Raw genomic sequence first — 22,489 nt, forward strand, 5'->3', positions numbered from 1 at the left:
TCCATCTCTTGCAGTTTTCTGAGACCAGGTCCTTCCCTCCTGGGTTAGATGGACTCCTGGGTATTTCCTCCTAGTGTATGTCATTGTCAATGGGGTTGAGACTTACCTTCTCATTCTAAGAGTTTGTGGTGAGCATTGGAAATGCAAACGATTTTCCCCCCTTCCTCTCTGTCCATCTCCCTGAGCCACTAGGTAGAACAGGCGTAGTCAGGGTCACACGGGGCTCAGGGAGTGCAGCTAGACTGTGTTTCTCAGGCCCTCAGTGCTGGGCATCATTCGGTATAGTCTCCATGAACCTTCCTTGGTCTGGTGTCCCTTCAGACCTCTCCCTAGTTTTAATAACCTTGCTTGTGTTCTTTGTCTCTTTGGAGACACATCCTTTATCAGCTGTGTGTTTGCAAGCATTTGTCTGCCAGTGTGTGACGTATCCTTTGCTTTTTCTCGTAAGGTCTTTACCAGAGTGGAGACCTTTGATTTTGCACAGTCCACAGTATTGCCTTTTTGTGCATTGCCTTTCTGTATTGTTTCTGAAGACTCCAAGCTCATGTCTAGCCTCTGCTCGATTTTCTGCTGGATTTGTGAGATGTTTGGCATGGAAAATATGTCTCAGAAAAATTTGAAACGAATTTGGTGTAAGGTGTCAAGTTTCCATCCTCATTCATGTCATCCCCTCTGGTTTTCAATTCATCGCTCCTGAACTCCTTTGGAGACCTTGTGGGAAGTTTGGTTGCCTTTCAGTTTGAATTTCTGCTCTTGAATAGATTCACCCAGTTCTGCCAGCAGGGACACGGTAAAGGGTGAGTGAGGGGCAGCCTGCCCTCCCAGCACTGACCACACTGTGTGGTGAGTGTTGCTCTCCCCTCTGGGAGCCCCAGGCCACAGGCATCCCAGTGAGTAGCCAGCTCTGTTCGCAGCTGAAAGGAGTTAGTCTCTCAGGAGCCTCTGTGAGGTTGCCTTTGGGTCTCCCAGGGTGGGAGTTTACAGTGACAGGACCCATTGCACTGCAAGTGAAGTGAGAGCCCATATGACATCCGCCACTGCTCCTAAAGAGATGCACCTGAGGCCCCTTGAAGGTCCTGCACAGAGAGCTCTTTAGTGGACATGCTGGAAACTCTGTTTCCTCGTGGGCTGCCCAGGGCAGGCTCTCACCAGTCCAGACACAGACCACGGTGATGACCGGCTCTGCTCTCTCCAAAGGGTTTTCATTGGTGTGTATCCTCATCTGAGCAGTCAGGCCATGTGTACTGCCTCTCCTTGCAACTTCTAGGCCAGGGCTCCTAGGCTAGCACTCTCAGGTCTAACTTGTAGAACTAGGCTACACCGGCCAAGTGCATTGCCTGTCCTCGCAACTTCACAGCTCTCTTCTCTTCTTTACTGCACATTGATTTTCAAGAGTGTGTTTGGGCCACAAGGATGTTGGGTCTTTCTCTAGCCTTATCTCATGAAGTTGAGACAACCTCATTGTTTCTGGTTGTTCCCGTGCTCTGTTTTTCCCATTCTTTTCCTGGCTTCTTTCGGTAACTTTGTTTGTGCCTAAGGAAGAGCTCAGCATTTCTCTTCTGCCTGAGACATCACACAACAGTAATGCCCACCTGGAGATTAGTTGCCAAAAGGGCCTCGTTTTGCAGATGACATCTTGAAATCACCTGCACTGCCGTTTCTGATACACAAAGGCTGCCCTAAAGGAAATAAAGAACAAGTCCCAAGTCTAGTCTTAAAATATGTGGGCTGTCTAATGAAACCACCTTTTCTATGATTTCATTGATAGGCATTAACTGGAGACATCCAGAATATGGGAAGACACTGAGATATGAGAGAATTAAAGGTTGTCAGGGGCAAGGGAGGAACAGGGAGTGCTTGAGGTGAATACAGGATTTGCAGGGGGTGAGGGAGGGTTGGTTGTGGAGAATGAAAGAGTCCCAAACTAGAAAGTGGTGATGGTTGCAGAGGATTGTGAAGGTCCTTAATGCTCCAGAAGTGTACCACCTAACATCAATTTTATAGATTAAAAATGTAAGGAAAAAATACACAAATCTGTGACAAACAAAATAGAAATCAAGAAAATAAAATACAGAAAAACTGAATGAAAAGAAGCTCAGGGGAAGCGAATTCAATCTCCACTGGGTAGAAAGTGAGTTGATGGCATCCACGGGTGGCAGAGAGGGATGGAGGATGCAAAGCCAAACCCTCCCCTGGACACGGTGTTTCCAGAAATGGAAATTTGGAAAGGGCTCTGGGTCTCTGTCCAGAGCAGGGGTCCATTCTCCTTGCAGAGGTGGGTCAATCATCGTGGGCATCTGGGTCTTGGGCAGAAGCCAGGGCAGGCTCTCCCTTCAGAGGTGTTCTCTTATCCCCTGACTCAGGTTCTCCTGCCAAAATCCGAGCACGGGCAGGCAGAAGCGAACATGGAGGTGGAGGTGGAGGTTCTCCCCCGGGGATTGGAGCATTGGTGCCTGGGCCTGAGGGTCCTGCTTGCACAGAGATCTCATCCTCCCAGTGTGCTGGCCAATACCCAGTTGGCCTGGTGTCTATGGGAAGGCATGTCTCAGGTCTTGATCTCCTCTCAGTGGATCCCTGAGTCCTGGACATGTAGCAACCACCTCTGTAGAGACAGGGCTGGGAAGTGGAGCCTGGTTGAACCTGGGGGCTGGTGCTGGAGCTGTGAGAGAAGAAAAGGTTACCCACAGGCCTGCCTTTGCCCTTTGCCTCTCTGGAGACAATTCTACCCTGAGCTTTTGAGACAATTCTCAGTTTAGGAAGTCACAATAGGATGTCGTCCTGCCTGCAGTCCACCAAGCAGAAGGTCTGAGGCCAGCCTTTGCTCCAGGTCCAGCACCAGCTTTGGGGGACTCCTCCTGTGTAGCTCAGGACTTCTTCCCCACACACTCACATGCACCAGCACCTCCTCACCTCTGTGCTCACCGTGCTGGGCTCCTGGTCCTCCTGCTGCCTCAGAGGCAGAGGTTCTCAGTGCTCTGGGTCGGACCCGGGTGTGCTGAGCTCCGTGGCAGCCTGCGACTGGGCCGCCGGGTGTGTCTTGGGTGGTGAAGGGGCAGCAGGCCTTCCCTGCTTCCTCTTCATTCCCAGTTGGGCTGAACCCTCTGTGGGCTCGCTCACCTGGAGGCGGCACTAGGCCTCAAGGGCGGGGGGTGGTGCTCCGACCCCTCCCTCGGGGAGGTGGATGGGGTGTCCCTCTCATCGGCCATATCCAGTGGGAAGCTCTGCAATGACAGTGACCATCAGCCAGCCCTGCTTGGAGTTTTCTGAGCTGGGCCTGCTCAGTATGGCTGTTGCTTCTGCCTACTCAAACTTTTGCTGCCAGTACCAACAGAGACGTGTATCTGCTCAGATACCTACCCGGGAGAATGGAGACCCACCTGAGGGTGTGAGGTCAGCCTGGGCGGCTGGTGTTGCCTGCCCTGTCCTCATCCCACCCAGCCTGCTTTCCCCTGGGATGTGGATACAACCGGCCCACAGACTTCTGACCCCACATCCGCCTCGGTTTGCTTGAGGCAGACACACCCCAAGAAACCCCCATCCACACACACAGGCAAAGGACCGAGTGTTTCCGGGTGGCATGGGAGAGGTGGCCTGGCCCGGCCTGGGGCTCCCTGTGTTACCTTTCTGTTTCTCTGGGCAAAGGGCCAGAGGCCTCTCGGCGGGGGCCCTGAGCCAGCGTCCAGAGGGTTCCCACACACTCTGCCTGTGAGCTCTCCTGAGGCCCCGGCCTCTGGGCAGGGGCAAACAGCAGAACATCTTCGCAGCAAGTGATCTGGCTGGGGCTCCTCTCCACTCTGGAGGCCTGGATACCTGTGTTCCGGGTTCTGTTGTTTTATGTTGCCAGGAAGTGACATCACTTCCTGGGGTTTGTGCTGAGGTCCCTTCCCCAAAGCTCCCCAAGAAATCTCTTGGTTTCTGACTGCTGAACCCCCCCGAGGCCATGTGCAGGCACAGAGACGCCCACACAGCCCACCCTACATCCTTGGGGAACCCTGGATGCAGCCAGGGCCTGAGCTCGGAGGACCCCGCTGCTCTCAGACCAGACCCCTTTTTCTCATAAGTGATGTGGTCCTGGACAAGCATATGCCCCTCAGGGTTTCCCCAGTCTCTCCATCTGCAGAGTCTGGATCACTCTCCCATCTGCCTCCTAGGTCTGTCGGCCTATGATCACCTCCGTGCCGTTCAACCTTGGGCTGATATGTCTCGGAGCTTGTGCACTGAGACTTCCAAAAGAAGAATTCAATATAGGGCTGACATACCACCGAATGGGGCAGAACATGGCCTGGATGGGTTCTGGACCTAGGAAAAGGCAGTCGTCTCGCCTTCCTGATATTTCAAGATCCCCCCCAACCCCCCCCCCCACACTGTGGGAGATCTTGAGGTAAGATTCAGACCTCTCCCCTCCAATATAGAACAACCTTCGTCACCCTCCTGTTCCACTGAAATTCTGGCTCAAGTGTCCCACCTCAGTCTCTAGGGGAGATCAAGGCTTCCCCTATGATGCCTCCCAGGCTTCTCTCTTTTACTCTCATCCTCTTGGGTCATTTCCCCCCTTGCAGTGTGAATGGGCCTCTCATTGTTTCAAACCTTGAGATTGATTCATGCAAATTCTGTGAAATCTTATCATTTATTTCCTCTCTCCTTTTTCAGTCTCTCTCTCTAGATGTGTCCGTTTGTTATCCTTTCTAAATTCAGTCTATTAATTTTTCCCTCTCTCTCTGTCTCTCTTGTGTATGCATGCCTATGAATATATGTATGCATGTCTATTGGTAGCCTAGGTTTAAGTTTTAGGTTTTAGTTTTCAGTGAGATAAAGGATTGGGATTGGAGTTGCTGTGAGGGGAAGGGATAGGGGTGATGCTCTTGTTTCTGGTTCACTGAGTGATGTGAGTTCTTAGTCTCTTTTTCATATGAACCCCTCCTCATAGACACCACTTGCAAATAGTCTCTCATATTCAGTTTGCTACCTTTTAATTTGTGAATGCTTAGCTTTTTTTTGTTGCAAAGCTGTTCAATTGCATAGAAGCCCCTGATGTTCTTTGGTTTCCTGTTTCCCTTACTTGAAGAGACCCATTTTTGCTTCCCACACCAAATGTTAAGGAGCCTAAGGCACATGCTTATTTCAAGGAGTTTCAAACCTCCCTTGTGGCTCATCCGGTAAAGAGTCCACCTGCAAGGCGGGAGACCTGGGTTCGATTCCCGGGTTGGGAAATCCCCTGGAGAAGGGAAAAGCTACCCGCTCCAGTATTCTGGCCTGGAGAATCCCATGGCGTGTATAGTCCATGGGGTTGCAAAAAGTCAGACAAAACTGAGCGACTTTCACTTTCACTCAGAACTTCTAGCTTTGGGTTGACGTGTTTCACTGATTTTGTGGTGCTATGAGAACAAAAGGCAATGTGATTCTTCAGAGGCAGCCATCCAGTTTTGCCATGGCCCTTTCTTGAAGAGGCCTTTGTGTTCCCGTTTGCATATTCTCCCCTCCTTTGTAGTGGGTGAATTGAGCATAGAAGCTTGGGTGTATTTCTTGGACTCTCAACTCTGTTGTATGGATCTGGATGCGTGTGTATGTTTGTGTGCCCAACACCACACTGTCCAGATGATCCTAGTGTAGCAGTCTAGTTGGCTATCAGGCATCCTGGTAGACCCATATCAGGCCTTCTTTCCTTAGACTGTACAGACAATATAGGCTCCTTTGTGTTTTCATACCCATTTTGGAGTTCCTTGGTTTAGTGCCCTGAGAACATTGCTTGGCAACTTGAGAGGAAGAGCACGGACCCTCTGGATTGCCTTCGGGGATGTGACATCATTTTACCAATAGGAATCCTTCCAATCCATGAGCTCAGCTTATTTTCCATCGGATCATGTGGATATCATCTTCTTTCATCCATCTCTTGCAGTTTTCTGAGACCAGGTCCTTCCCTCCTGGGTTAGATGGACTCCTGGGTATTTCCTCCTAGTGTATGTCATTGTCAATGGGGTTGATACTTACCTTCTCATTCTAAGAGTTTGTGGTGAGCATTGGAAATGCAAACGATTTTCCCCCCTTCCTCTCTGTCCATCTCTCTGAGCCACCAGGTAGAACAGGCGTAGTCAGGGTCACACGGGGCTCAGGGAGTGCAGCTAGACTGTGTTTCTCAGGCCCTCAGTGCTGGGCATCATTCGGTATAGTCTCCATGAACCTTCCTTGTTCTGGTGTCCCTTCAGACCTCTCCCCAGTTTTAATAACCTTGCTTGTGTTCTTTGTCTCTTTGGAGACACATCCTTTATCAGCTGTGTGTTTGCAAGTATTTGTCTGCCAGTGTGTGACGTATCCTTTGCTTTTTTTCGTAAGGTCTTTACCAGAGTGGAGACCTTTGATTTTGCACAGTCCACAGTATTGCCTTTTTGTGCATTGCCTTTCTGTATTGTTTCTGAAGACTCCAAGCTCATGTCTAGCCTCTGCTCGATTTTCTGCTGGATTTGTGAGATGTTTGGCATGGAAAATATGTCTCAGAAAAATTTGAAACGAATTTGGTGTAAGGTGTCAAGTTTCCATCCTCATTCATGTCATCCCCTCTGGTTTTCAATTCATCGCTCCTGAACTCCTTTGGAGACCTTGTGGGAAGTTTGGTTGCCTTTCAGTTTGAATTTCTGCTCTTGAATAGATTCACCCAGTTCTGCCAGCAGGGACACGGTAAAGGGTGAGTGAGGGGCAGCCTGCCCTCCCAGCACTGACCACACTGTGTGGTGAGTGTTGCTCTCCCCTCTGGGAGCCCCAGGCCACAGGCATCCCAGTGAGTAGCCAGCTCTGTTCGCAGCTGAAAGGAGTTAGTCTCTCAGGAGCCTCTGTGAGGTTGCCTTTGGGTCTCCCAGGGTGGGAGTTTACAGTGACAGGACCCATTGCACTGCAAGTGAAGTGAGAGCCCATATGACATCCGCCACTGCTCCTAAAGAGATGCACCTGAGGCCCCTTGAAGGTCCTGCACAGAGAGCTCTTTAGTGGACATGCTGGAAACTCTGTTTCCTCGTGGGCTGCCCAGGGCAGGCTCTCACCAGTCCAGACACAGACCACGGTGATGACCGGCTCTGCTCTCTCCAAAGGGTTTTCATTGGTGTGTATCCTCATCTGAGCAGTCAGGCCATGTGTACTGCCTCTCCTTGCAACTTCTAGGCCAGGGCTCCTAGGCTAGCACTCTCAGGTCTAACTTGTAGAACTAGGCTACACCGGCCAAGTGCATTGCCTGTCCTCGCAACTTCACAGCTCTCTTCTCTTCTTTACTGCACATTGATTTTCAAGAGTGTGTTTGGGCCACAAGGATGTTGGGTCTTTCTCTAGCCTTATCTCATGAAGTTGAGACAACCTCATTGTTTCTGGTTGTTCCCGTGCTCTGTTTTTCCCATTCTTTTCCTGGCTTCTTTCGGTAACTTTGTTTGTGCCTAAGGAAGAGCTCAGCATTTCTCTTCTGCCTGAGACATCACACAACAGTAATGCCCACCTGGAGATTAGTTGCCAAAAGGGCCTCGTTTTGCAGATGACATCTTGAAATCACCTGCACTGCCGTTTCTGATACACAAAGGCTGCCCTAAAGGAAATAAAGAACAAGTCCCAAGTCTAGTCTTAAAATATGTGGGCTGTCTAATGAAACCACCTTTTCTATGATTTCATTGACAGGCATTAACTGGAGACATCCAGAATATGGGAAGACACTGAGATATGAGAGAATTAAAGGTTGTCAGGGGCAAGGGAGGAACAGGGAGTGCTTGAGGTGAATACAGGATTTGCAGGGGGTGAGGGAGGATTGGTTGTGGAGAATGAAAGAGTCCCAAACTAGAAAGTGGTGATGGTTGCAGAGGATTGTGAAGGTCCTTAATGCTCCAGAAGTGTACCACCTAACATCAATTTTATAGATTAAAAATGTAAGGAAAAAATACACAAATCTGTGACAAACAAAATAGAAATCAAGAAAATAAAATACAGAAAAACTGAATGAAAAGAAGCTCAGGGGAAGCGAATTCAATCTCCACTGGGTAGAAAGTGAGTTGATGGCATCCACGGGTGGCAGAGAGGGATGGAGGATGCAAAGCCAAACCCTCCCCTGGACACGGTGTTTCCAGAAATGGAAATTTGGAAAGGGCTCTGGGTCTCTGTCCAGAGCAGGGGTCCATTCTCCTTGCAGAGGTGGGTCAATCATCGTGGGCATCTGGGTCTTGGGCAGAAGCCAGGGCAGGCTCTCCCTTCAGAGGTGTTCTCTTATCCCCTGACTCAGGTTCTCCTGCCAAAATCCGAGCACGGGCAGGCAGAAGCGAACATGGAGGTGGAGGTGGAGGTTCTCCCCCGGGGATTGGAGCATTGGTGCCTGGGCCTGAGGGTCCTGCTTGCACAGAGATCTGATCCTCCCAGTGTGCTGGCCAATACCCAGTTGGCCTGGTGTCTATGGGAAGGCATGTCTCAGGTCTCGATCTCCTCTCAGTGGATCCCTGAGTCCTGGACATGTAGCAACCACCTCTGTAGAGACAGGGCTGGGAAGTGGAGCCTGGTTGAACCTGGGGGCTGGTGCTGGAGCTGTGAGAGAAGAAAAGGTTACCCACAGGCCTGCCTTTGCCCTTTGCCTCTCTGGAGACAATTCTACCCTGAGCTTTTGAGACAATTCTCAGTTTAGGAAGTCACAATAGGATGTCGTCCTGCCTGCAGTCCACCAAGCAGAAGGTCTGAGGCCAGCCTTTGCTCCAGGTCCAGCACCAGCTTTGGGGGACTCCTCCTGTGTAGCTCAGGACTCCTTCCCCACACACTCACATGCACCAGCACCTCCTCACCTCTGTGCTCACCGTGCTGGGCTCCTGGTCCTCCTGCTGCCTCAGAGGCAGAGGTTCTCAGTGCTCTGGGTCGGACCCGGGTGTGCTGAGCTCCGTGGCAGCCTGAGACTGGGCCGCCGGGTGTGTCTTGGGTGGTGAAGGGGCAGCAGGCCTTCCCTGCTTCCTCTTCAGTCCCAGTTGGGCTGAACCCTCTGTGGGCTCGCTCACCTGGAGGCGGCACTAGGCCTCAAGGGCGGGGGGTGGTGCTCCGACCCCTCCCTCGGGGAGGTGGATGGGGTGTCCCTCTCATCGGCCATATCCAGTGGGAACCTCTGCAATGACAGTGACCATCAGCCAGCCCTGCTTGGAGTTTTCTGAGCTGGGCCTGCTCAGTATGGCTGTTGCTTCTGCCTACTCAAACTTTTGCTGCCAGTACCAACAGAGACGTGTATCTGCTCAGATACCTACCCGGGAGAATGGAGACCCACCTGAGGGTGTGAGGTCAGCCTGGGCGGCTGGTGTTGCCTGCCCTGTCCTCATCCCACCCAGCCTGCTTTCCCCTGGGATGTGGATACAACCGGCCCACAGACTTCTGACCCCACATCCGCCTCGGTTTGCTTGAGGCAGACACACCCCAAGAAACCCCCATCCACACACACAGGCAAAGGACCGAGTGTTTCCGGGTGGCATGGGAGAGGTGGCCTGGCCCGGCCTGGGGCTCCCTGTGTTACCTTTCTGTTTCTCTGGGCAAAGGGCCAGAGGCCTCTCGGCGGGGGCCCTGAGCCAGCGTCCAGAGGGTTCCCACACACTCTGCCTGTGAGCTCTCCTGAGGCCCCGGCCTCTGGGCAGGGGCAAACAGCAGAACATCTTGGCAGCAAGTGATCTGGCTGGGGCTCCTCTCCACTCTGGAGGCCTGGATACCTGTGTTCCGGGTTCTGTTGTTTTATGTTGCCAGGAAGTGACATCACTTCCTGGGGTTTGTGCTGAGGTCCCTTCCCCAAAGCTCCCCAAGAAATCTCTTGGTTTCTGACTGCTGAACCCCCCCGAGGCCATGTGCAGGCACAGAGACGCCCACACAGCCCACCCTACATCCTTGGGGAACCCTGGATGCAGCCAGGGCCTGAGCTCGGAGGACCCCGCTGCTCTCAGACCAGACCCCTTTTTCTCATAAGTGATGTGGTCCTGGACAAGCATATGCCCCTCAGGGTTTCCCCAGTCTCTCCATCTGCAGAGTCTGGATCACTCTCCCATCTGCCTCCTAGGTCTGTCGGCCTATGATCACCTCCGTGCCGTTCAACCTTGGGCTGATATGTCTCGGAGCTTGTGCACTGAGACTTCCAAAAGAAGAATTCGATATAGGGCTGACATACCACCGAATGGGGCAGAACATGGCCTGGATGGGTTCTGGACCTAGGAAAAGGCAGTCGTCTCGCCTTCCTGATATTTCAAGATCCCACCCCACCCCCACACTGTGGGAGATCTTGAGGTAAGATTCAGACCTCTCCCCTCCAATATAGAACAACCTTCGTCACCCTCCCGTTCCACTGAGATTCTGGCTCAAGTGTCCCACCTCAGTCTCTAGGGGAGATCAAGGCTTCCCCTATGATGCCTCCCAGGCTTCTCTCTTTTACTCTCATCCCCTTGGGTCTTTTCCCCCCTTGCAGGGTGAATGGGCATCTCATTGTTTCAAACCTTGAGATTGATTCATGCAAATTCTGTGAAATCTTATCATTTATTTCCTCTCTCCTTTTTCAGTCTCTCTCTCTAGATGTGTCTGTTTCTTATGCTTTCTAAATTCAGTCTATTAATTTTTCCCTCTCTCTCTGTCTCTCTTGTGTATGCATGCCTATGAATATATGTATGCATGTCTATTGTTAGCCTAGGTTTAAGTTTTAGGTTTTAGTTTTCAGTGAGATAAAGGATTGGGATTGGAGTCGCTGTGAGGGGAAGGGATAGGGGTGATGCTCTTGTTTCTGGTTCACTGAGTGATGTGAGTTCTTAGTCTCTTTTTCATATGAACCCCTCCTCATAGACACCACTTGCAAATAGTCTCTCATATTCAGTTTGCTACCTTTTAATTTGTGAATGCTTAGCTTTTTTTTGTTGCAAAGCTGTTCAATTGCATAGAAGCCCCTGGTGTTCTTTGGTTTTCTGTTTCCCTTACTTGAAGAGACCCATTTTTGCTTCCCACACCAAATGTTAAGGAGCCTAAGGCACATGCTTATTTCAAGGAGTTTCAAACCTCCCTTGTGGCTCATCCGGTAAAGAGTCCACCTGCAAGGCGGGAGACCTGGGTTCGATTCCCGGGTTGGGAAATCCCCTGGAGAAGGGAAAAGCTACCCGCTCCAGTATTCTGGCCTGGAGAATCCCATGGACTGTATAGTCCATAGGGTTGCAAAAAGTCAGACAAAACTGAGCGACTTTCACTTTCACTCAGAACTTCTAGCTTTGGGTTGACGTGTTTCACTGATTTTGTGGTGCTATGAGAACAAAAGGCAATGTGATTCTTCAGATGCAGCCATCCAGTTTTGCCATGGCCCTTTCTTGAAGAGGCTTTTGTGTTCCCTTTTGCATATACTCCCCTCCTTTGTAGTGGGTGAATTGACCATAGAAGCTTGGGTTTATTTCTTGGACTCTCAACTCTGTTGTATGGATCTGGATGCGTGTGTATGTTTGTGTGCCCAACACCACACTGTCCAGATGATCCTAGTGTAGCAGTCTAGTTGGCTATCAGGCATCCTGGTAGACCCATATCAGGCCTTCTTTCCTTAGACTGTACAGACAATATAGGCTCCTTTGTGTTTTCATACCCATTTTGGAGTTCCTTGGTTTAGTGCCCTGTGAACATTGCATGGCAACTTGAGAGGAAGAGCACGGACCCTCTGGATTGCCTTCGGGGATGTGACACCATTTTACCAATAGGAATCCTTCCAGCCCATGAGCTCAGCTTATTTTCCATCGGATCATGTGGATATCATCTTCTTTCATCCATCTCTTGCAGTTTTCTGAGACCGGGTCCTTCCCTCCTGGGTTAGATGGACTCCTGGGTATTTCCTCCTAGTGTAAGTCATTGTCAATGGGGTTGATACTTTCCTTCTCATTCTAAGAGTTTGTGGTGAGCATTGGAAATGCAAACGATTTTCCCCCCTTCCTCTCTGTCCATCTCTCTGAGCCACCAGGTAGAACAGGCGTAGTCAGGGTCACACGGGGCTCAGGGAGTGCAGCTAGACTGTGTTTCTCAGGCCCTCAGTGCTGGGCATCATTCGGTATAGTCTCCATGAACCTTCCTTGGTCTGGTGTCCCTTCAGACCTCTCCCTAGTTTTAATAACCTTGCTTGTGTTCTTTGTCTCTTTGGAGACACATCCTTTATCAGCTGTGTGTTTGCAAGTATTTGTCTGCCAGTGTGTGACGTATCCTTTGCTTTTTTTCGTAAGGTCTTTACCAGAGTGGAGACCTTTGATTTTGCACAGTCCACAGTATTGCCTTTTTGTGCATTGCCTTTCTGTATTGTTTCTGAAGACTCCAAGCTCATGTCTAGCCTCTGCTCGATTTTCTGCTGGATTTGTGAGATGTTTGGCATGGAAAATATGTCTCAGAAAAATTTGAAACGAATTTGGTGTAAGGTGTCAAGTTTCCATCCTCATTCATGTCATCCCCTCTGGTTTTCAATTCATCGCTCCTGAACTCCTTTGGAGACCTTGTGGGAAGTTTGGTTGCCTTTCAGTTTGAATTTCTGCTCTTGAATAGATTCACCCAGTTCTGCCAGCAGGGACACGGTAAAGGGTGAGTGAGGGGCAGCCTGCCCTCCCAGCACTGACCACACTGTGTGGTGAGTGTTGCTCTCCCCTCTGGGAGCCCCAGGCCACAGGCATCCCAGTGAGTAGCCAGCTCTGTTCGCAGCTGAAAGGAGTTAGTCTCTCAGGAGCCTCTGTGAGGTTGCCTTTGGGTCTCCCAGGGTGGGAGTTTACAGGGACAGGACCCATTGCACTGCAAGTGAAGTGAGAGCCCATATGACATCCGCCACTGCTCCTAAAGAGATGCACCTGAGGCCCCTTGAAGGTCCTGCACAGAGAGCTCTTTAGTGGACATGCTGGAAACTCTGTTTCCTCGTGGGCTGCCCAGGGCAGGCTCTCACCAGTCCAGACACAGACCACGGTGATGACCGGCTCTGCTCTCTCCAAAGGGTTTTCATTGGTGTGTATCCTCATCTGAGCAGTCAGGCCATGTGTACTGCCTCTCCTTGCAACTTCTAGGCCAGGGCTCCTAGGCTAGCACTCTCAGGTCTAACTTGTAGAACTAGGCTACACCGGCCAAGTGCATTGCCTGTCCTCGCAACTTCACAGCTCTCTTCTCTTCTTTACTGCACATTGATTTTCAAGAGTGTGTTTGGGCCACAAGGATGTTGGGTCTTTCTCTAGCCTTATCTCATGAAGTTGAGACAACCTCATTGTTTCTGGTTGTTCCCGTGCTCTGTTTTTCCCATTCTTTTCCTGGCTTCTTTCGGTAACTTTGTTTGTGCCTAAGGAAGAGCTCAGCATTTCTCTTCTGCCTGAGACATCACACAACAGTAATGCCCACCTGGAGATTAGTTGCCAAAAGGGCCTCGTTTTGCAGATGACATCTTGAAATCACCTGCACTGCCGTTTCTGATACACAAAGGCTGCCCTAAAGGAAATAAAGAACAAGTCCCAAGTCTAGTCTTAAAATATGTGGGCTGTCTAATGAAACCACCTTTTCTATGATTTCATTGATAGGCATTAACTGGAGACATCCAGAATATGGGAAGACACTGAGATATGAGAGAATTAAAGGTTGTCAGGGGCAAGGGAGGAACAGGGAGTGCTTGAGGTGAATACAGGATTTGCAGGGGGTGAGGGAGGGTTGGTTGTGGAGAATGAAAGAGTCCCAAACTAGAAAGTGGTGATGGTTGCAGAGGATTGTGAAGGTCCTTAATGCTCCAGAAGTGTACCACCTAACATCAATTTTATAGATTAAAAATGTAAGGAAAAAATACACAAATCTGTGACAAACAAAATAGAAATCAAGAAAATAAAATACAGAAAAACTGAATGAAAAGAAGCTCAGGGGAAGCGAATTCAATCTCCACTGGGTAGAAAGTGAGTTGATGGCATCCACGGGTGGCAGAGAGGGATGGAGGATGCAAAGCCAAACCCTCCCCTGGACACGGTGTTTCCAGAAATGGAAATTTGGAAAGGGCTCTGGGTCTCTGTCCAGAGCAGGGGTCCATTCTCCTTGCAGAGGTGGGTCAATCATCGTGGGCATCTGGGTCTTGGGCAGAAGCCAGGGCAGGCTCTCCCTTCAGAGGTGTTCTCTTATCCCCTGACTCAGGTTCTCCTGCCAAAATCCGAGCACGGGCAGGCAGAAGCGAACATGGAGGTGGAGGTGGAGGTTCTCCCCCGGGGATTGGAGCATTGGTGCCTGGGCCTGAGGGTCCTGCTTGCACAGAGATCTGATCCTCCCAGTGTGCTGGCCAATACCCAGTTGGCCTGGTGTCTATGGGAAGGCATGTCTCAGGTCTCGATCTCCTCTCAGTGGATCCCTGAGTCCTGGACATGTAGCAACCACCTCTGTAGAGACAGGGCTGGGAAGTGGAGCCTGGTTGAACCTGGGGGCTGGTGCTGGAGCTGTGAGAGAAGAAAAGGTTACCCACAGGCCTGCCTTTGCCCTTTGCCTCTCTGGAGACAATTCTACCCTGAGCTTTTGAGACAATTCTCAGTTTAGGAAGTCACAATAGGATGTCGTCCTGCCTGCAGTCCACCAAGCAGAAGGTCTGAGGCCAGCCTTTGCTCCAGGTCCAGCACCAGCTTTGGGGGACTCCTCCTGTGTAGCTCAGGACTCCTTCCCCACACACTCACATGCACCAGCACCTCCTCACCTCTGTGCTCACCGTGCTGGGCTCCTGGTCCTCCTGCTGCCTCAGAGGCAGAGGTTCTCAGTGCTCTGGGTCGGACCCGGGTGTGCTGAGCTCCGTGGCAGCCTGAGACTGGGCCGCCGGGTGTGTCTTGGGTGGTGAAGGGGCAGCAGGCCTTCCCTGCTTCCTCTTCAGTCCCAGTTGGGCTGAACCCTCTGTGGGCTCGCTCACCTGGAGGCGGCACTAGGCCTCAAGGGCGGGGGGTGGTGCTCCGACCCCTCCCTCGGGGAGGTGGATGGGGTGTCCCTCTCATCGGCCATATCCAGTGGGAAGCTCTGCAATGACAGTGACCATCAGCCAGCCCTGCTTGGAGTTTTCTGAGCTGGGCCTGGTCAGTATGGCTGTTGCTTCTGCCTACTCAAACTTTTGCTCCCAGAACCAACAGAGACGTGTGTCTGCTCAGACACCTACCCGGGAGAATGGAGACCCACCTGAGGGTGTGAGGTCAGCCTGGGCGGCTGGTGTTGCCTGCCCTGTCCTCATCCCACCCAGCCTGCTTTCCCCTGGGATGTGGATACAACCGGCCCACAGACTTCTGACCCCACATCCGCCTCGGTTTGCTTGAGGCAGACACACCCCAAGAAACCCCCATCCACACACACAGGCAAAGGACCGAGTGTTTCCGGGTGGCATGGGAGAGGTGGCCTGGCCCGGCCTGGGGCTCCCTGTGTTACCTTTCTGTTTCTCTGGGCAAAGGGCCAGAGGCCTCTCGGCGGGGGCCCTGAGCCAGCGTCCACAGGGTTCCCACACACTCTGCCTGTGAGCTCTCCTGAGGCCCCGGCCTCTGGGCAGGGGCAAACAGCAGAACATCTTGGCAGCAAGTGATCTGGCTGGGGCTCCTCTCCACTCTGGAGGCCTGGATACCTGTGTTCCGGGTTCTGTTGTTTTATGTTGCCAGGAAGTGACATCATTTCCTGGGGTTTGTGCTGAGGTCCCTTCCCCAAAGCTCCCCAAGAAATCTCTTGGTTTCTGACTGCTGAACCCCCCCGAGGCCATGTGCAGGCACAGAGACGCCCACACAGCCCACCCTACATCCTTGGGGAGCCCTGGATGCAGCCAGGGCCTGAGCTCGGAGGACCCCGCTGCTCTCAGACCAGACCCCTTTTTCTCATAAGTCATGTGGCCCTGGACAAGCATATGCCCCTCAGGGTTTCCCCAGTCTCTCCATCTGCAGAGTGTGGATCACTCTCCCATCTGCCTCCTAGGTCTGTCGGCCTATGATCACCTCCGTGCCTTTCAACCTTGGGCTGATATGTCTCGGAGCTTGTGCACTGAGACTTCCAAAAGAAGAATTCAATATAGGGCTGACATACCACCGAATGGGGCAGAACATGGCCTGGATGGGTTCTGGACCTAGGAAAAGGCAGTCGTCTCGCCTTCCTGATATTTCAAGATCCCACCCCACCCCCACACTGTGGGAGATCTTGAGGTAAGATTCAGACCTCTCCCCTCCAATATAGAACAACCTTCGTCACCCTCCCGTTCCACTGAGATTCTGGCTCAAGTGTCCCACCTCAGTCTCTAGGGGAGATCAAGGCTTCCCCTATGATGCCTCCCAGGCTTCTCTCTTTTACTCTCATCCCCTTGGGTCATTTCTCCCCTTGCAGGGTGAATGGGCCTCTCATTGTTTCAAACCTTGAGATTGATTCATGCAAATTCTGTGAAATCTTATCATTTATTTCCTCTCTCCTTTTTCAGTCTCTCTCTCTAGATGTGTCTGTTTCTTATCCTTTCTAAATTCAGTCTATTAATTTTTCCCTCTCTCTCTGTCTCTCTTGTGTATGCATGCCTATGAATATATGTATGCATGTCTATTGTTAGCCTAGGTTTAAGTTTTAGGTTTTAGTTTTCAGTGAGATAAAGGATTGGGATTGGAGTCGCTGTGAGGGGAAGGGATAGGGGTGATGCTCTTGTTTCTGGTTCACTGAGTGATGTGAGTTCTTAGTCTCTTTTTCATATGAACCCCTCCTCATAGACACCACTTGCAAATAGTCTCTCATATTCAGTTTGCTACCTTTTAATTTGTGAATGCTTAGCTTTTTTTTGTTGCAAAGCTGTTCAATTGCATAGAAGCCCCTGGTGTTCTTTGGTTTTCTGTTTCCCTTACTTGAAGAGACCCATTTTTGCTTCCCACACCAAATGTTAAGGAGCCTAAGGCACATGCTTATTTCAAGGAGTTTCAAACCTCCCTTGTGGCTCATCCGGTAAAGAGTCCACCTGCAAGGCGGGAGACCTGGGTTCGATTCCCGGGTTGGGAAATCCCCTGGAGAAGGGAAAAGCTACCCGCTCCAGTATTGTGGCCTGGAGAATCCCATGGCCTGTATAGTCCATAGGGTTGCAAAAAGTCAGACAAAACTGAGCGACTTTCACTTTCACTCAGAACTTCTAGCTTTGGGTTGACGTGTTTCACTGATTTTGTGGTGCTATGAGAACAAAAGGCAATGTGATTCTTCAGATGCAGCCATCCAGTTTTGCCATGGCCCTTTCTTGAAGAGGCTTTTGTGTTCCCTTTTGCATATACTCCCCTCCTTTGTAGTGGGTGAATTGACCATAGAAGCTTGGGTTTATTTCTTGGACTCTCAACTCTGTTGTATGGATCTGGATGCGTGTGTATGTTTGTGTGCCCAACACCACACTGTCCAGATGATCCTAGTGTAGCAGTCTAGTTGGCTATCAGGCATCCTGGTAGACCCATATCAGGCCTTCTTTCCTTAGACTGTACAGACAATATAGGCTCCTTTGTGTTTTCATACCCATCTTGGAGTTCCTTGGTTTAGTGCCCTGTGAACATTGCATGGCAACTTGAGAGGAAGAGCACGGACCCTCTGGATTGCCTTCGGGGATGTGACACCATTTTACCAATAGGAATCCTTCCAGCCCATGAGCTCAGCTTATTTTCCATCGGATCATGTGGATATCATCTTCTTTCATCCATCTCTTGCAGTTTTCTGAGACCGGGTCCTTCCCTCCTGGGTTAGATGGACTCCTGGGTATTTCCTCCTAGTGTAAGTCATTGTCAATGGGGTTGATACTTTCCTTCTCATTCTAAGAGTTTGTGGTGAGCATTGGAAATGCAAACGATTTTCCCCCCTTCCTCTCTGTCCATCTCTCTGAGCCACCAGGTAGAACAGGCGTAGTCAGGGTCACACGGGGCTCAGGGAGTGCAGCTAGACTGTGTTTCTCAGGCCCTCAGTGCTGGGCATCATTCGGTATAGTCTCCATGAACCTTCCTTGGTCTGGTGTCCCTTCAGACCTCTCCCTAGTTTTAATAACCTTGCTTGTGTTCTTTGTCTCTTTGGAGACACATCCTTTATCAGCTGTGTGTTTGCAAGTATTTGTCTGCCAGTGTGTGACGTATCCTTTGCTTTTTTTCGTAAGGTCTTTACCAGAGTGGAGACCTTTGATTTTGCACAGTCCACAGTATTGCCTTTTTGTGCATTGCCTTTCTGTATTGTTTCTGAAGACTCCAAGCTCATGTCTAGCCTCTGCTCGATTTTCTGCTGGATTTGTGAGATGTTTGGCATGGAAAATATGTCTCAGAAAAATTTGAAACGAATTTGGTGTAAGGTGTCAAGTTTCCATCCTCATTCATGTCATCCCCTCTGGTTTTCAATTCATCGCTCCTGAACTCCTTTGGAGACCTTGTGGGAAGTTTGGTTGCCTTTCAGTTTGAATTTCTGCTCTTGAATAGATTCACCCAGTTCTGCCAGCAGGGACACGGTAAAGGGTGAGTGAGGGGCAGCCTGCCCTCCCAGCACTGACCACACTGTGTGGTGAGTGTTGCTCTCCCCTCTGGGAGCCCCAGGCCACAGGCATCCCAGTGAGTAGCCAGCTCTGTTCGCAGCTGAAAGGAGTTAGTCTCTCAGGAGCCTCTGTGAGGTTGCCTTTGGGTCTCCCAGGGTGGGAGTTTACAGGGACAGGACCCATTGCACTGCAAGTGAAGTGAGAGCCCATATGACATCCGCCACTGCTCCTAAAGAGATGCACCTGAGGCCCCTTGAAGGTCCTGCACAGAGAGCTCTTTAGTGGACATGCTGGAAACTCTGTTTCCTCGTGGGCTGCCCAGGGCAGGCTCTCACCAGTCCAGACACAGACCACGGTGATGACCGGCTCTGCTCTCTCCAAAGGGTTTTCATTGGTGTGTATCCTCATCTGAGCAGTCAGGCCATGTGTACTGCCTCTCCTTGCAACTTCTAGGCCAGGGCTCCTAGGCTAGCACTCTCAGGTCTAACTTGTAGAACTAGGCTACACCGGCCAAGTGCATTGCCTGTCCTCGCAACTTCACAGCTCTCTTCTCTTCTTTACTGCACATTGATTTTCAAGAGTGTGTTTGGGCCACAAGTATGTTGGGTCTTTCTCTAGCCTTATCTCATGAAGTTGAGACAACCTCATTGTTTCTGGTTGTTCCCGTGCTCTGTTTTTCCCATTCTTTTCCTGGCTTCTTTCGGTAACTTTGTTTGTGCCTAAGGAAGAGCTCAGCATTTCTCTTCTGCCTGAGACATCACACAACAGTAATGCCCACCTGGAGATTAGTTGCCAAAAGGGCCTCGTTTTGCAGATGACATCTTGAAATCACCTACACTGCCGTTTCTGATACACAAAGGCTGCCCTAAAGGAAATAAAGAACAAGTCCCAAGTCTAGTCTTAAAATATGTGGGCTGTCTAATGAAACCACCTTTTCTATGATTTCATTGACAGGCATTAACTGGAGACATCCAGAATATGGGAAGACACTGAGATATGAGAGAATTAAAGGTTGTCAGGGGCAAGGGAGGAACAGGGAGTGCTTGAGGTGAATACAGGATTTGCAGGGGGTGAGGGAGGGTTGGTTGTGGAGAATGAAAGTGTCCCAAACTAGAAAGTGGTGATGGTTGCAGAGGATTGTGAAGGTCCTTAATGCTCCAGAAGTGTACCACCTAACATCAATTTTATAGATTAAAAATGTAAGGAAAAAATACACAAATCTGTGACAAACAAAATAGAAATCAAGAAAATAAAATACAGAAAAACTGAATGAAAAGAAGCTCAGGGGAAGCGAATTCAATCTCCACTGGGTAGAAAGTGAGTTGATGGCATCCACGGGTGGCAGAGAGGGATGGAGGATGCAAAGCCAAACCCTCCCCTGGACACGGTGTTTCCAGAAATGGAAATTTGGAAAGGGCTCTGGGTCTCTGTCCAGAGCAGGGGTCCATTCTCCTTGCAGAGGTGGGTCAATCATCGTGGGCATCTGGGTCTTGGGCAGAAGCCAGGGCAGGCTCTCCCTTCAGAGGTGTTCTCTTATCCCCTGACTCAGGTTCTCCTGCCAAAATCCGAGCACGGGCAGGCAGAAGCGAACATGGAGGTGGAGGTGGAGGTTCTCCCCCGGGGATTGGAGCATTGGTGCCTGGGCCTGAGGGTCCTGCTTGCACAGAGATCTGATCCTCCCAGTGTGCTGGCCAATACCCAGTTGGCCTGGTGTCTATGGGAAGGCATGTCTCAGGTCTCGATCTCCTCTCAGTGGATCCCTGAGTCCTGGACATGTAGCAACCACCTCTGTAGAGACAGGGCTGGGAAGTGGAGCCTGGTTGAACCTGGGGGCTGGTGCTGGAGCTGTGAGAGAAGAAAAGGTTACCCACAGGCCTGCCTTTGCCCTTTGCCTCTCTGGAGACAATTCTACCCTGAGCTTTTGAGACAATTCTCAGTTTAGGAAGTCACAATAGGATGTCGTCCTGCCTGCAGTCCACCAAGCAGAAGGTCTGAGGCCAGCCTTTGCTCCAGGTCCAGCACCAGCTTTGGGGGACTCGTCCTGTGTAGCTCAGGACTCCTTCCCCACACACTCACATGCACCAGCACCTCCTCACCTCTGTGCTCACCGTGCTGGGCTCCTGGTCCTCCTGCTGCCTCAGAGGCAGAGGTTCTCAGTGCTCTGGGTCGGACCCGGGTGTGCTGAGCTCCGTGGCAGCCTGAGACTGGGCCGCCGGGTGTGTCTTGGGTGGTGAAGGGGCAGCAGGCCTTCCCTGCTTCCTCTTCAGTCCCAGTTGGGCTGAACCCTCTGTGGGCTCGCTCACCTGGAGGCGGCACTAGGCCTCAAGGGCGGGGGGTGGTGCTCCGACCCCTCCCTCGGGGAGGTGGATGGGGTGTCCCTCTCATCGGCCATATCCAGTGGGAAGCTCTGCAATGACAGTGACCATCAGCCAGCCCTGCTTGGAGTTTTCTGAGCTGGGCCTGGTCAGTATGGCTGTTGCTTCTGCCTACTCAAACTTTTGCTCCCAGAACCAACAGAGACGTGTGTCTGCTCAGACACCTACCCGGGAGAATGGAGACCCACCTGAGGGTGTGAGGTCAGCCTGGGCGGCTGGTGTTGCCTGCCCTGTCCTCATCCCACCCAGCCTGCTTTCCCCTGGGATGTGGATACAACCGGCCCACAGACTTCTGACCCCACATCCACCTCGGTTTGCTTGAGGCAGACACACCCCAAGAAACCCCCATCCACACACACAGGCAAAGGACCGAGTGTTTCCGGGTGGCATGGGAGAGGTGGCCTGGCCCGGCCTGGGGCTCCCTGTGTTACCTTTCTGTTTCTCTGGGCAAAGGGCCAGAGGCCTCTCGGCGGGGGCCCTGAGCCAGCGTCCACAGGGTTCCCACACACTCTGCCTGTGAGCTCTCCTGAGGCCCCGGCCTCTGGGCAGGGGCAAACAGCAGAACATCTTGGCAGCAAGTGATCTGGCTGGGGCTCCTCTCCACTCTGGAGGCCTGGATACCTGTGTTCCGGGTTCTGTTGTTTTATGTTGCCAGGAAGTGACATCATTTCCTGGGGTTTGTGCTGAGGTCCCTTCCCCAAAGCTCCCCAAGAAATCTATTGGTTTCTGACTGCTGAACCCCCCCGAGGCCATGTGCAGGCACAGAGACGCCCACACAGCCCACCCTACATCCTTGGGGAGCCCTGGATGCAGCCAGGGCCTGAGCTCGGAGGACCCCGCTGCTCTCAGACCAGACCCCTTTTTCTCATAAGTCATGTGGCCCTGGACAAGCATATGCCCCTCAGGGTTTCCCCAGTCTCTCCATCTGCAGAGTGTGGATCACTCTCCCATCTGCCTCCTAGGTCTGTCGGCCTATGATCACCTCCGTGCCTTTCAACCTTGGGCTGATATGTCTCGGAGCTTGTGCACTGAGACTTCCAAAAGAAGAATTCGATATAGGGCTGACATACCACCGAATGGGGCAGAACATGGCCTGGATGGGTTCTGGACCTAGGAAAAGGCAGTCGTCTCGCCTTCCTGATATTTCAAGATCCCACCCCACCCCCACACTGTGGGAGATCTTGAGGTAAGATTCAGACCTCTCCCCTCCAATATAGAACAACCTTCGTCACCCTCCCGTTCCACTGAGATTCTGGCTCAAGTGTCCCACCTCAGTCTCTAGGGGAGATCAAGGCTTCCCCTATGATGCCTCCCAGGCTTCTCTCTTTTACTCTCATCCCCTTGGGTCATTTCCCCCCTTGCAGGGTGAATGGGCCTCTCATTGTTTCAAACCTTGAGATTGATTCATGCAAATTCTGTGAAATCTTATCATTTATTTCCTCTCTCCTTTTTCAGTCTCTCTCTCTAGATGTGTCTGTTTCTTATCCTTTCTAAATTCAGTCTATTAATTTTTCCCTCTCTCTCTGTCTCTCTTGTGTATGCATGCCTATGAATATATGTATGCATGTCTATTGTTAGCCTAGGTTTAAGTTTTAGGTTTTAGTTTTCAGTGAGATAAAGGATTGGGATTGGAGTCGCTGTGAGGGGAAGGGATAGGGGTGATGCT

The sequence above is a fragment of the Giraffa tippelskirchi genome, chromosome 9 (genome assembly GCF_054371585.1).
Source record: "Giraffa tippelskirchi isolate mGirTip1 chromosome 9, T2T-mGirTip1v1.2.pri, whole genome shotgun sequence".
Taxonomy (NCBI): domain Eukaryota; kingdom Metazoa; phylum Chordata; class Mammalia; order Artiodactyla; family Giraffidae; genus Giraffa; species Giraffa tippelskirchi.